Source organism: Alexandromys fortis, unplaced genomic scaffold (assembly GCF_014885135.2).
Source record: "Alexandromys fortis isolate MF-2015 unplaced genomic scaffold, M_Fortis_MF-2015_v1.1 scaffold_416, whole genome shotgun sequence".
NCBI lineage: Eukaryota > Metazoa > Chordata > Mammalia > Rodentia > Cricetidae > Alexandromys > Alexandromys fortis.
In genome coordinates, this window is record NW_026068294.1 from 284871 (window position 1) to 301386 (window position 16516).

The following is a 16516-nucleotide window of genomic DNA, read 5'->3' on the forward strand; positions in this document are numbered from 1 at the left end:
AAGTTTAGTCCTGAGCACTAAAACAAAGGCGTGGGGAGAAAGCCCTCATTTACTTCAGTCGTAGACAACAGAAGTAAAGCAGCTAAGTAACTGGAAACGTGGCTTCATGAAAAGATACTGGGGTGCTCGTAAATTTCTTAGAAGACTAGAGACCAGATACCAAGCTTCCTCTTGAAAAGTAAAGCCCAGTTTGTAACCACACAGCTGGCCAGATGAGAAAAGCCTCACCTCACCCACCACACATGCAAGTAAACGCTGACATGGCCAACTTAGCCTTCCAATGTGGAAGATCTATTACCAGCAAGTTTTCTCGTGGTCTGCGAGACTGAACTGCAGGTTTGCATAGAAATATCTAAGACTCAGCATCCGGTCACGTACTTGTGTCCTAGTTGCACAAGGGTTTGGAATTAGAGGGCCTCTTCACCAGGGAGAAAATGTCTATCATAGGATAGGTTTCTCAGAATATACCCAAGGTACCTGGCAGTCAGAACTATCACTTAGAACTTGGAATTTTGCCTACTAAATCATCTGGATTGGGTAGGGAGGCAGCTCCATAGCACAGTAGAACCCCTTCCTAGCCCAAGTGAAGCCGTGGGCTCAATTCCACGAAGTAAACAACAACAAAAGTGGCATCTGCATGAATGATTCTCATGTTACCTGAACCAGAGCAGCCCCTCTAAGTTGGATCTTCGGATTGTTTTCCCCTGGTCTGCTGCCTGGCATTGGCCACCTACACTGACTTGAATTGAGGGTTACTACAAATGGGTTTGAGAAAGGCAGTCGGGTTTCCTGCCTGTCAGACATTTAACTCAAACAATGGTTTACCAGACAAGACCATCCAACCATTTGTTGTTACCTTAAGACCTTGCAAGACAGGTGGCACTGCACCCCGCACTATCACAAGGGATGGAGAAGCAGGGTGTTCAGCCTATGATAGACAGGTGATGGAGAAGCAGGTGTTCAGCCTATGATAGACAGGTGATGGAGAAGCAGGTGTTCAGCCTGTGATGGACAGGTGATGAAGAAGCAGGGTGTTCAGCCTATGATAGACAGGTGATAGAGAAGCAGGTGTTCAGCCTGTGATGGACAGGTGATGGAGAAGCAGGGTCTTCTGCCTGTGATGGACAGGTGATGGAGAAGCAGGGTTTTCTGCCTATGATAAACAGGTGATAGAGAAGCAGGTGTTCAGCCTCTGATAGACAGGTGATAGAGAAGCAGGTATTCAGCCTGTGATAGATAGGTGATGGAGAAGCAGGTGTTCAGCCTGTGATGGACAGGTGATGGAGAAGCAGGTGTTCAGCCTGTGATGGACAGGTGATGGAGAAGCAGGGGTTCAGCCTGTGATGGACAGGTGATGAAGAAGCAGGGTGTTCAGCCTATGATAGACAGGTGATAGAGAAGCAGGTGTTCAGCCTGTGATGGACAGGTGATGGAGAAGCAGGGTCTTCTGCCTGTGATGGACAGGTGATGGAGAAGCAGGGTTTTCTGCCTATGATAAACAGGTGATAGAGAAGCAGGTGTTCAGCCTCTGATAGACAGGTGATAGAGAAGCAGGTATTCAGCCTGTGATAGATAGGTGATGGAGAAGCAGGTGTTCAGCCTGTGATGGACAGGTGATGGAGAAGCAGGTGTTCAGCCTGTGATGGACAGGTGATGGAGAAGCAGGGTTTCAGCCTGTGATGGACAGGTGATGAAGAAGCAGGGTGTTCAGCCTATGATAGACAGGTGATAGAGAAGCAGGTGTTCAGCCTGTGATGGACAGGTGATGGAGAAGCAGGGTGTTCAGCCTGTGATGGACAGTGCATGTGGTCTCTGATTTTATGATGGTTTGACTTCAGATTTTTGCTATTTTTATGATGACACAAGCAACCTCTTCTGTTTTATAATTGATAATGATTTTGGTTTTAAAGAATAAGGACTATGTTCTGCTTTTCACCTTGATACATCATTCAGTAAGTTACACAAGATCTTCTTCAATACTTTATTATGAAGTACACTTTGTGTTACATGCTTTTGCTCAACTGTGGGCTAATGTAAGTGTTCAAAGTATATTTGAAGGAGGCCAAGTAAAAGTATGGTGTTTGCAGTTTTGGCACGGTCAATGCATTTTGACTCGTGATTTTTAAAGTTACAATGGGTTTATCAGGTTGCTACCCCAATATATATCTCAGACATCCACATCATGATACGGTGCTTCTGTGGCTCACTGAATTCCGCACTTCCCAGCTCTTTAAAAGATCTCAATGCATTCTGACATTTCTGGAATTTATGTGTTTAAAAGTTCTCAACTAAATTCAAAATACTTGTATTTCCTTATTTTTCTTTCACTTTCCCAACTGTTTGTTATGGTAGATTTTCAAAAAATAATATGCTTCTTACACGAAAGAATATGTATTTTACAACAGCTTAAACCATCTCTACTGTATGCATTTGCTGACCTTGAGTCCCACATACCATAATTGCTGGGAAGTGTTTTTGTAAGTAACTCTCACAAACAATCATAGCATGCCACATACTGTATGTGATTCTCTCTAACCAGCGGCAACATTCACCTTCAGAGCGCTTGATTTTGGTAATTACTGCTTATATCAAAATAAATTCAAAACAGAACCTACAACTTGCCAACACTGTGCAATGTTTACCAATATGTATGTTCCATTTATGCATACAACCCACTGGAAAAAACTGCAAGAACACTTCACAGATTGCTCTTAGAATAAATCCTATTGACAAAGCAATAGAATGAGATTGAAAACCCCAGTCAGATCAATGACTTGTTGCCAACTTATCGATCTTAATCAGTAGTTACTGATTTCATTATTTGCTGGGAATGCTGAATGTATTCTGCCCATATCCCACAGTGAAGACATTACTCATTATTGTCACCTTATGTCATTTAATGAAAGGCAGCTGCTGTCATGGTAAGACAGCAATATGGGTCCTAGCTGTCTCTTGCTATTTGTTAGACTAAAGTAAACAACCTCTGAGTTTCTATTTTCCCATCTTACAAGTTGTATATCGCAGGCCTTGAAGGGTCTCGCTAAAGCACAACCCGGCACAGTAGCCTGGGTGTTGCTATGGATTAGCGTCCATTCATAGAAAAAATTTCCACTTGCATCAATGACTGGAAAAAACAGATGAACTGAGGTCCTTCCTTTAAACTATTTGAATATGCAAGCTAAAATCACCCATCTCAAATTCCCATAAATAATAAGACGAAAAAACACATTTTTTTGAAATAGCAATTGAAATTAAGGCTTGATGCCTGCAATACCAGATATTCCAGAAATATGTTAAAAAAAATTTAAAGGCAAGTGGTGTTATTTTGAAAATAAGAAGAAGACTCAACTCAGATGCAAGAGAGAACTGATACAGAGAATAAAATGCTTTGGGCTCCAGGCTGGGAGATAAGAAGAGGAAGAACAAGAGAGGACCTAGACTGGAAAGGTCAAGGGAGAGGCGTGGAGAATGTTGAACCCTTTGTCCCTCCCCTTCTGGTGTGACAACAGATCCAACAGAGGCTTGTGCTCCGTGACAGAACAATGAACAACCATTGTGTGTCCTGAATTCACAACTTAAGACAGCATTGGCTGGTGTCCAGGTGAAGGGAAACCTTCTCTTTCCAGAAAGACGAAAGACCACAGCACAGCCTGAAAGCCCAGAACCAGATCAGGTAATCAGATGGAGTAGAGACAACTCAGGTTCCAGGCGAGCACATAGCCAAACTCAGCAAAAAGTAAGTTGAAACGAGGCCCAGGAAAAGGTGGTGTCCTCCCCCACATCATAAACTAGCCGTACTAGTGACGTTTCCTGCTTCTGTGAGGACAAACCTGACAAGACGAAGATGGAAGGGTTTGCTTTTGGCACATCACGGGGATGTGGTCCATCCTATAAGGAAGGTCTGAATGGTGGCAAAAGCCAAGGAAAGCTGGTCACATTGCAGCTGAAAGCGTGGCCAGACTACCAAACCCCAGTATCCACCGTCATCCCACAAGCCTCCATCCGCTAAAGACTCCACACATTTTCCAAACTGAACCACTGTTTAGAAATCTAGTGTTCAAAACCGTGAGCCTGGGGAGTACGTTTCCCATTCACACCCAACATGGTCATTGGAAGATTCAAATGGAATGGAACAAATGAGATTTTAAACCACACTTGATGCATATAGTTACCCTCAGAGGACTAAGAAAGGATAATGGTTCCTTTAATTAAAACAAGTTATTAAGAAAAACAACTGGAGTTCATGCAAGCAGATCTTCAGTCACTGAAAAAATGTAGTAAGAGTGTTGATTAACAACAACAACAACAAAAAATGACTGAGGGATAATTCCTTATTTGGATGTCATGCCTGAAGGATTCTCCTGGGACACAGCTCAAAAGTCACAAATACAAAAATATTTTAATGATTTTAAAGTTCTTGTGTCTGCCCTGTAGTGATTACAAAAGGAGACACATGTACACGGAAAGAAGGAGGAGAAAGAAAACGAGGCAGTAGAGTATAAACATCCAGGAAAAAAAACTACACATCACAATGGGTTCAACACGTGTCTAGTATGATGAAAACGGATTCCTCAAAATACCAAGATGAAGTTCAGCATCTGGGAATAAAAACAAATGAAAATCAAATCTCATTCATACTTTCATGGGTAATTATAGATTCTAAATTAATAAAGTAGTCATGACCATAATTTTTAAATCCCATAGTCATTCACAGTGTAGTTAAGAAATAAAGACATTTCAGACACACAAAAGCTTAAAGCATTTTCTGCTGTGACTTCAGGATAAAACGTGCTCTGATCAAACTGAATAAAAACAAACAAACAAAAATTTAATTAAAGAAAAAGTAGCTGAGCTTTGGTGGCACACGACTTTAATCCCAGCATTCGGGAAACAGAGGCAGGCAGATCTCTGCGAGTTTGAGGACAGCCTGATCAACAGAGTGCATTCCAGGAGAGCCAAGACTGTTTCACAAAGACAAAACACTGTTTTGATAAAACCAATAAAAGAAAAGGAGAGAAAAGTAGTCTGGTCTGGCATCTCTGGTCTCTTAATGTCGGCATAACACTGGACAAGGACCTTCTGGCCTTCATTGCTTCCATTGAAAAGTCAGGTGTAATTCTTATAGGTCTGCCTTTATATGTTACTTGGCCTTTTTCCTTAATATTCTTTTTCCTTAATATTCTTGGCCTTTTTCCTTAATATTCTTTCTTTATTCTGTATGTTTAGTGCTTTAATTATTATGTGGTGAGGGAATTTTTTTTTGGTCTAGTCTATTTGGTGTTCTGTAAACTTCTTGTGTCTTCATATGCATATCTTTCTTTAGGTTGGGAATGTTTTCTTCTATGATTTTGTTGAATATATTCTCTGTACTTTTGAGTTGGACTTCTTCCTTTATCCCTACTATTCTTAGATTTGGTCTTTTCAAGGTGTTCCATGTTTTCTGGATATTTTGTGTTAAGATTTTGTTAGATTTAATGTTTTCTTTGACCAATGAGTCTATTTCCTCTATAGTATCTTCAATGCTTGAGATTCTCTCTTCCATCTCTTGTATTCTGTTGTTTATGCTTGAATTCATGATTCTTGATCATTTTCCCATATTTTCTGTTTTTTGAATTCCCTCAGTTTGTGGTTTCTCTATTGTCTCTGTTTCTGTTTTCAAGTCTTGAATCATTTCTTTCACCTGTTTGATTGCTTTTTCTTGGTTTTCTTTAAGGAACTTATTGATTTCTTCCAATCTTTTGCTTGTCTTTTCCTCCATTTCTTTGAAGGAATTTTTTATTTCCTCTTTAAGGGCCTCAAACATTCTCCTAAAGTTATTCTTTAGGTCATTTTCTTCTGTTTCATCGGTATTGAGGTATTCAAGACTTGCTGTTTTAGAACCACTAGTTTTTGCTGGTGTCATGTTGCTCTTTGTGGCGTTGAGTGTGTTCTTACCTTGTCTACCCATGTTTTCCTCTTATTGTCTCCCAGTTGCCAGTGAATCCAAGGCTCAGATGGTTGGTCTTTGAGGAGGAGTCAGTTCCAGTCACCCTGGAGGTCACTCAGTGTTCCAGGAGGTCACGCTGCACTCCCAGAGTTCACTCTGCAATCTCACAGGTTGCTCTGCAGTTTCAGAGATCATTTGGGCCTGCTGCCATGGAGGTTGCTTGCTCAGGCCTGCTCCAGCAAAGGTTGCTGGCTCAACCATGCTCCAGCAGAAGTCACTGGCTCAAGTCTGGTCAGGTGGAGGTGGTTGACTTGGGCCTGCTCCCAAAGATGTCTCCAGCTCAGGCCTGTTCCAGAAAAGGTTGCTGCCTCAGGCCCTGTCCCACAGAAGTCACTGGCTCATGCCTGGTCCCACTGAGGTTGCTTGCTCAAGCATGCTCTGGTGGAGGTTCCTGGCTCAGGCCTCACAGGGACTATTTTTTTAAGGCAAAATAAATACTTCGTTTTAGTAAGGTTTTTTTTTGTCTTTTAGAGATCAGCCTTTCTGTGATATTTCAAATATTAATAAACCTTTCAGATAGTCTTTCAAAGAATGCTAATATTTCAAGCACTTTGACTAAAATTTCTCACACAAAATAACATAATAGGAATTGAAGATTACAAATACTAAAATACTAATTTCTAATAACATATGGTTGTTACTTTATACATTTATCTGAAACATAAAATACTAGATATGACACTTTCTTTTTGCATAAAAACCAAGACTTTTCTTGTTAAAACTGAATAAAAATCATTTATGCATGAGGAAAACAAATTTAAATATCATTTTAAAAAACAAAAACGAGCTTATCCATTTCTATTCTATCCTATTTTTTTATCTCACCAAATGGTGTTGATAACAAAAGGAGGTTAAAAAAAAAATCTTAGTACTAAAAATAAGAGGCATACCAAGCAAAAATAAAGCAAGAGTAACAACACTAATATCCAAGAAAATAAGTCCCAGAGACAAAATTCTTTTCAAGGGAAAAGATACAGAAAGGATTTTATTTTTATTCCATAAATACTGTTGTTCACTCATCACATGGAGGTGATTTTCTAGGCTTGAGTATTTGCTCAAGACAAACAACAGCAACACTCATGGATGCAAGCAAGATAAAGATGCTCTGGTCCAGCCTTCACATTTCAGGAATTCAGAAAGAGTACAAATGCAAGTCTGTGCTCTAAACAATTGAGTAGTAATTCAAATGATAGCAACTAACAATCTCTTAGCTATAAATTTTCTTGAGTTAAAGATGTAGCACACTGATAGAATATTTATCTACTATGCAGAAAGGCCACAACTTCAGTCCCCAGCACCATCAAAGCAAAATATTGGGTGCAAGTAGAAATTATTGTGTTAAGCAAAATACTCAGGCTCAGAAAGATAAATATTGCATTTTCTCTCACTTACTGGTCCTAGATTTTACATAAGTCCATAAAATCATTCATAGGCATGAAAGTAAAAGTGGGAAGAAGAAGGGGAGCTAACAGGAAAGTGAAAGGGGGGACAAGGGAAGTGAATATAGTCATAGCACATGATATGCTTGTATAAAAATGTTTATAAATCCATTATCATCGACAATGGACCTAGGACCAAAAATGTAAAGAAAGGAAGCTAGTCTTTTCAATCAGAATGAAAACTGTTCTAAACAGGAGAGCAAAGGCAAAGTCCCAAGGCAGATGTGAAATGGACACATTTCAGGCACTATAAAATCTAATAAAAGTTAAAAACTAAAAGCCCAAAAACAATAGGGAAAAGGAGAGCTTTGTGAGTTTGGATAAGTGCAGTCTTGGAGGTGCACAATTTTGTAAGCAAACGTTCAGTTTGCACTTGATTCTCAGTAGGATAACAAGTGTGGGGAAGATTTTAGGGAAAGAACTAAAATGATTGAATTTATGTATTTTCAGGTGACTCTGACTGCTGAGTGACACAGGAAAAGATAAGAACGAAACAGAGACCAGCTGGGTAGCCACAGCACCAGCTATGACAAAAAGGGAATTTGCCTTCACTCCAGTCATTTTTCCTGGAGACCTCTTCCAAACCAGCCTAGGAGCTGGAAGCTCTGAGAGCCACTTACCAGTGAGTGGAAGGTGATGGGGAGCTGTAGGAAGAACAGTCGTGGAGTTGCAACCATACATTCAAACACACTTGCACACACATTTAAAAACCAAACAATAACCATAATTTTTTAAAAGAATAATTTCTGTCTTCTTACTTCCAAAATGCTTAAAAGTACCTGAAGTTGTTGTAAAAAAAGGCTTTTTTTTTTTTAAAGACTCTGAGCTGGGCATAGTAGTGTACTCAGTGATCCCAATACTCTGGAGGTGCAAGGTACCTCCAAGCAGAGGTACAAGGTCCAGGTGCTCAAAGCTAGCCTGGACTTTGTATCAAGACCTATTCTATTCTTCTGAGTCACCACACACACACACACACACACACACACACACACACACACACGAGAATCTGAAATGTATTCAGCATCTGGAAGCTATAGATAACGTCAAGGTTCCCTTTGTTCTTCCTTGCCTGAAGTCCTGACAATTTACATTCCATTGTTTTTCTGACATTATTTCTTTACTGATTACTTGGGAATTTTACATCATACACCCCATTTCCACTCCATTTTCCAATCCCTCCATATTTGCCTTTCACCCTGACAACACTCTCCCCCCAAAATAAATTTTTTAAAAAATTAAAAAACAAACATACACTTTGCTTCTCTGTCTTTCCCGTCTCTCCAACACCTCTTCATTTGTCTTAGTGGCACTGGGAGCCTCTGTGTGTCACACAGTGTACCCTTTGGTCTTACCCACTTTACTTGCAAATGACCATTTCCATGAGTTAGATCTTGTTCACGGCCTCTGGTTTCTGGTGCACCATCATCACTGGACCCGAGTCATGGAGATCCTACCGGGATCATTCCACAGGACCAGTCCCTTCTCATGCTCCAGTAGGTCCTAGATAGGGTAGACGTTAGGGTAGACCAACCCAAGACCCTGGATGAGAGGGCCTGGGTAGTAGTTGAACTGCTCAGCCCTGGACACTGGGGCCACCCACCTCCAGCATGGTGTGGAGCCAGAGCCAGCCGTGCTACACCTATGCCATCGGGGCCAGCTCTCCCTTGCCTGTGATAAGGGGTGGGGCCAGCTCTCCCTTGCCCGTGGTAAGGGGTGGGGCCAGCTCTCCCTTGCAAGTGCAGGGAACCAGCTCTCCTGTGAGGGTTGCAGCCAACTCGCTTATTACAGTGTACAGCGAGTGCCAAGGCCAGCGAAGGGCAGGTCTGGCTTAGCCTGGCCCTCAGATTTCATCATGTACGGTTTTTACGCTCCCCTGAGGTAACAAGGGTCCCAGACACCAGCTATACCAAGATTACGAACCCACACATGGCCCCTAGCAGCAGGTAGAGCCTGGACGATACCATTGCCCTGGCTGGCAGCACAGACCGTACACATCAGCATGGCTCCCGCAGCAGCGAGGCTCTTAGACACCAACAAGGCCACGGGTTGCAGCCCAGACCCTAGGCATCCGATGAATGTCCTTTGAACGCAACAGGAACCACAGATATCAACACAGACCCTGGCGGCTGCAGGGCCATGGACCCAGACATGGCCCTCAGCTGCAGCTTGGGTTTAGAATGTCACCATGGCCCTAGGTGAAAGCACAGGCCACCCAGATCAACCTGGTCTCAGCGACAGCATGGCCATCGAAACCGACATGGACTCAGATGGCTGACCTGATCGCTGGCAGCCACATGCGCTTCAGTGGCAACTGGCCGCTGTAGGGACATGGACCCAGACATGACAGCAACTCAGGCCCAGACATCATCATGGCCCCAGGTGGCAGCGTAGGCCACCCAGACCTGCATGGCCCCAACGGTAGCAGGGCCCTCAGATCCCAACATGGCCTGAGGAGGTGGGCCAGACCCCAGGCATTCCCATGGCCTTTGGTAGTAACAGGAACCAAGGACATCAACTCAGACCCTGACTGAAACAGGGCCATGGATACACTCTGTTGTTTAACTTTTCTTTGCATCCTAAACCTTATGAGCAGACTTGTAGTCATCTAAAATAAAACTGTTCGATTTGGTTGCAGTTGCCTACTGATCTACAGAGCTCCAAACCTAGGTAAACAGAGCATTAATGCAGTGACCAAAAAATTAAAGCCTTTCTACTTAGTAAAACAAAAATAATAGCACAGCCAGTAGATAGCAATGATGAATCCTGGTTTTTCCTTAACAGGGATATTAGGGCGGAAGATTATTTTCCTCTTCTTCTTTTTCCTAGTCTCTGAGTGAGCTGTCGGTTACAAGGCTAGATAGTTCATCAGACGCTAAAAGAGCTGGACTAACTGCCCAGATACTCCCTTGCCCAGCATCTATTTTAAAGTGGGTAATTCAAGCTTACTCAGTGTTTTTAGATGCCACCTGAAGAACACGATGCATGCTAACCATGGCTCCATTTAGTTTTGAAAACAGAGCCCCTGACTCACGTTTCTGAGAACTCTCCCTTCCTCTTAGACCAACATCTTGTTTCTAATGTAAAGTATGCTCATTGCAGTTATATTGTGGGATTGAATGACGTTTGGGCAGCCTTAGGAGAGCTGGTCAACTTTGCAGCTTGCAGCCTGCAGTTCCATGGAGTCTAAGCGTAAGATGGAGGTGAACAGAAAAAATAACTCGTCCTTCTCCTCTCTTATGCGGACAATATAACAAGCCCTCAGCGCTGAGGGGCTCAGACTCATTCCTACTCCATGGTTGGACATCACTTGCATTTTCTCAGAGTGTTTATGTGGGGATTACAGTTCCGGTGTCGTGGTCGGTTTCCTTCTGAAACTCAATCACCTTCGCCTTCTCCTCTGGTGACCCGGCGTTCCTCTGTGCACCCTCTACAAACAGATCCAGGCACGGAACAGTCTTTGAAATCAAAGGAACATCTTCCTGATCCAAACTCTTGATCTGCCATTTGTTCTGCCTTCCCCTCTCTCTGGGATCCTGGCCCAGATGGCACTTTTGTTTGGTAGCATGCCCCACTCCTGTCAGGGAACAAAACTTTTCATTTCTAAACATGGATGCAAGGGCTCACAACGGATGCTGCTTCACTGTGTAAGATAATCTCATTTTCACACTGTTTTGGATTCGGGTCTGTTGATACCATCTGACCATTCTTCAAGCTTGTGGATGTTGACTAAACTGTAAATATTTTAGCAACTGAATCACCCATGTTTTAAAGACACTGTGCACTTAGGAAAACACAAGGCTCATTATCTATGGAATACATCATGTAGCTTAGGCAAGATACCTTCATATGTATAAAGGAAATATAAATGTTAACAGATGGGAGATGTCTGCATTAATATCTCACTCATAGAACTGAGGAGGTATAACAACATATCTTAGGAAGTTACTTGACAAAGAATCCAAACAGGTTCAGAATTAGAATGATGAAAATCAAATAGCCAAAAAAAAGCCAATTCTCACTTCAGGGCCTCTGGGCACTCAAGGAACAGCAGAGAGAAAGAATAACCTAAATGTACAGAGAGAATACCCAGTCTAAAAATGACAATTTTCCTAGAGGTGGCAAATTGGAGGAGTAATAGAAAAAAATGATGACCTTACTATGAGAAATGATACATTACGTAACTAATTATAGTTTCAATTAAAGTTCTAACTTAACATGTATATAAAATTCTATAGTGAAGGACTAAGCACAAAACCAAAAGACACCCATGTGTATTTCCTTAGAGACACACGACAACTCCTCTCCCCAGAAGTAATCAGTCACTTCCTCTGAGATGAAGGCCGACGGTAGTCACCTCCTAACCCATCACACGGAGCTGCTCAGTCCCCTGCTTCCACCCTGTCTTTTCGATCTTGTTGGTCCATGACTTGCCCATCTGGTTGCTCATCTGCCAAAGCCTGTCTCAGTTCTCACCTATTCTAGAGAGGAATCTGCAGATGAGAACATCCAGTCCACGCCACCAATGAGCCTCCAACAAGCCATACCCTCGTCCAGTTGAAATGTAGCTCCTGGCTTGTTCCTTAACCCTGGTAAACAAAACATGGGTCATTGTATGACTTCAGCCTTAAGTGCCTGACATCAATTGGGTCTTGAAAATAAGTAGTTGGTATTTTAATAAATAATATCCACTTGGTGTTCCACAGGATACAGCAAAAATCTTAAAATTGATTGTGCACTCTAAGTGAAAATGGTCTACACAGGTGAGCCGAGCATGTTCTGAAGGGACGGATGGGAGGCTTGGACTCCCACAGTACCCACTCCACTCATGTTTTGCTGTCTCTTCCTTGACCCATCCATGGTGTCTAACAGAATCCCTGTTACCAGGTAAGACAAAAGGAAAATGCCTGGGCCTGATAATAGCTGGGGCTGTACTGTGTTTGCTTGGGCAGCCCAGGAAAGCATTAGTTGATGTAAATCTCCCTTGAAGGCCGAACTTTGAGAAGTACATCTGATCATTTACTTGACAAGAAAAGGGAAATGAATGAGTTCTAGATCTATGCTGATCACGGTCAGGAGCTAACAGCATGGGGGCTTATGAGGGAAAAGCCAGGAACAAAATCAGAGTCTTGGTGAAAAGATTGAATAGACGGGGCTTATACTGCCAGCGTGGATATAAAGCGAGAAGACACCCCCAGAAGGATCAGTACTGAGGGGTCTCTCAGCAGTCAAAAGGATACGTGACGCTTCACCCAGTGTTTGCTCAATGGGCCCAGGCAAGTACTGCCATGAAGATCACACTGTCCCCCCAAGGCCTAGTGAGCTGCCCAACTCATGAGTGAGCAACCAGTCAGCAGTAAGAGCCAACACCAATGCCCTGGTATGACACAGTTCTCCAGGGGTTTAGCTGGTCTCCAAAGGCAGTTAAGTTATCGCGGATCCCTTTCACGTTAGAAAAGGTTTTCATGTGTCCTTACAGTTAGGTCCATATTCTGGGTACCAGTTTGCCTTCCCTCCCCAAAGTGGTTTCCATTCATGAATTTAAAAGATGCTTTTGTTATTGCCTGTGATTTCCTATAGGAGGTATCTCTTAAACAGAGAAGATAATACATTTGTGCTGTTTACCAGTCTTAGCTTCCCAAACCAACCAGCTTGATAGAAATGTAGAATGAGCGCTAAAAGATCAGCTACTGCAGACAGCTGGGAAACCACACAAAGGTGAGGCCGGAGCCAGCCGGGGTTCAGCATGTATCTCAAACCGTGCTGTGGTCCTATCTCCTCCCCAGTGTGTAGGTCCAGGAACAGAGGCTTAAGAGCTGCCAGCATTTCCTCTCATCATTCTACCTGGTGATTTTTTTAAAAAACCTTGTGTACACAGCTCAGAGGGATTCTATATTCTGCCCACATGTCTCTGACCTCAGTAATAGGTCTGGAAACCTTAGTGCCAAGGGACGCTCACTTCTACCAGGAAACACGGTCATCATTCTGATGAATTCTGAAGTTGTTCTTTGGCCCTTCTGAAATGCTCATGCTGTGAATTAGCAGATAGAGCAAGAAGGTCATTCTGCTGTCCAGGATGATTGAGCTCAATTACCAGGAGGAAATTAGATTGTGCTACACAACTGGAACAGAACTGACTATGCCTGAAAGACAGGCGTTCACTGGAACCCTCTAAAACCCTCCTGACCAGGTCAAAAGAACACTACAACCTAATTAAAACAAAACACCCAATACCAGATCCCACCAAAAAAAAAAAGAATTTTGGAGCACCCCCAGATAAAGGATTCTGTCCATGTGTATAGCTCAGTTCTGGCTGCTCTAATGAGCACCAGAGCCAAACTGGCTCAGAAGCTGAGCTGCATTTCTTGGAGTTCTAGAAACTGGAGGTCTGATGTATATACTTGTGTTCTATAGAGAGCCCTGATGAAGAAAGACAGATGACTTTGGTTGCATCATCATGTAGCAGAAAGCATGGAGCTGAAATACACTCTGCCATCATTCTCGAAATGACAATAATACCATTCACGAACTGCCACCCCAGAACCTCACCTAATCCTAACTACTTCCCAGAGGCTCCAATTCCTGATATCATCACATGGCAGTCGGGATTCAACATGCAATCTTGAGGGGAGACACAATCATTTGATCCAAACCATCAGGGGAGATGCCAGCAGAAGTCGAGGCAAATGACTGCTGAATAAAAGCAATTATGATTATGTGGTAAGTCTTGTGAAGATCAAGCAAGGAGAAAATATAGTGGCTACATTTTATGGTAATACTTTCTATCTCTCCTTCCTCCTTCCTACCCTTATCACCTTAAATGAAGGATAATGCCATGGTGATTGACAGCCCAGCATATAGCTGAGAGCGTGGTGAAATTGGTAGCATCAATATCAACAATACGGTGACTGCCAGAGAGCTGTGTGTTCCTGGTGATAGGTCACAGACTTGGCTGCATTAAGTATGGGAGCAGATATAGAGGCAAGGGGAATGGACCTCGTTTAACCAGACTCTTCTCACCTTCATCTTCTGCTCCCAAAAGGCTGGTCTCCAAAGGCTAGAACAATGGCTCTCATTGTCTCCTGGCCTCTGATAGTGCTCGGACAATGAAAAACATCTTTGAACTATGGAGATGAGAAGACAGTAAAGTGGGACGGGTGTTTCTTCCCATATGCCCCATTTTATAATCACCCCATCTCTACCTATGCCCCTCAATATAAGATGTTAGCTCTGATATACCCAGCTCTCTCACCATCTATTCCAAAAATATTCTCCTCTCATCCATCCTTCTTTCAAGCCTAACTTTCAAGCTCCTAGTTTCATCTTTCTCCCTTGTAAGTTATACCCCACCCTGTGTATAATTTTATTATTACGTTCTCTTCCATGTTTCCTATGTCCGTGCCATCAGCCTACTGCTGAGATACCAGTGAGCATCCATCCACTGCCCCCACTAAAACACAAGTTCCCTGAAGGCTCATCTCTTCAGGGGAGCGGTTTTCAGGCTATCTATATGTGAGGATACATATAGATACATACATACAATGCATACAATGTCAACATTCACACTTGGTTCTCACCTCCCCACTGCCCCCCCACCCTAGGAAGACTCTGCCATCCCTCTTCTACAGCCTGAAGCTTTGGGGTCCTTCACATGGTCACAGCCATGTCCACAGCACACATTCACTCAGGACTACTCACTCGGGGATTCCTCTGAGTCTTACGATAGTCTGTAGTAATAAGGCCTAACTACTTTGACTAGTAAGATTTACAACAAAATGGGTTTTATTGACATTAGAATAATAAAGAAAAGTTCCAGCTATTAAAAGTCTTGTGATAAATGCAACACTACTCAATTATTTACTACATTGCTTTTATCATTTTTAATAGGTGATAAAGATATGGTGGCATTTTAGCCTACATGACCTCAGATAAACCAAAACAGAATTATTTTCAGGTTAGCCAGTTGAGGGCTTAATCTATACACACCTAAGCCTAAGCCTCCAAATGCTTACCACCAGATATATATATATATATATATATAGTAACAAATCAACCTAACCAAAGTTTCAAAAGTTTCTGACTGAGCCACAAGTATATAAAGACTTCCACAGAACTTGAGCCCTCTCTATTAAAGAAAAAAAAGGAAAATAGAAGATCAAGAACAGTAATTCTTTTTTCAGTTTACAAAAGCAACATACTAATACTAGTATCATATTTTGCTCAACAACAAACAATGTATCAGTTTCTTTTCTCATCAATGTGACAAAATGTCTGACAAAGGTGACTTAAAGGAGTAGGGTCTATTGCTTCCAAATCATTCAGGAATGCTGGTAAATCCATCATGGTAAGCAGGTATGGTGGTATGAACATGAGGTATCCATTCAGGATGCAGAGAGGCGAATGCTGGTACCCAACTGACTTCCTCCTTGTAGTCAGCCAGAATCCCACCTCACGAGATGGTGCCATCTGCGCTCAGGGTGGATCTCAATTAACACTCTCTGGAAACATCCCCCTCGACACACCCAGAGGTGTCTGCTGGGTGATTCCAAATCCTGTCAAGCTGACAATCAAGATTTCAACTGGCCCAGACCTTGTACAAAAGAAAGGTCATATCAAATCTTATCACCTAGTGATGAAGTTGTCATCTTCTTTTAAAGGCCAGGTTTTATTATGCAACCCTGGCTGGCCCGAATGAAGCTAGGAACTCACTATTACAGACAAGGTTTACTCAAAAACCACAGCGATCCCACCTGCCTTTGCCTCCCACGTGCTAGGATTAAAGTACCACCACTCCTGGCTTGCTATTTTATTTTGAAGTTATACTCTTAAGATAGTCCCACAGTGACAAAATCATAGCAAGACCTTTCTCTAAATATTTTCCCATCAAGTGGCACATTATTCTATGAGATAAACAACTAAACACATGCTTCGATCTCATCTGATATCCTTAAATAATACTGCAGATAAATTACGCCAAAACTCAACAGAGACAGCTGTTAATAAACTAGATCACAGATGGATTAACTCCATCAAAATGCTTTTCTATTGGTTTCATTGCAATTACTGACAGGAAATACTGAAAAATACTTTTTGT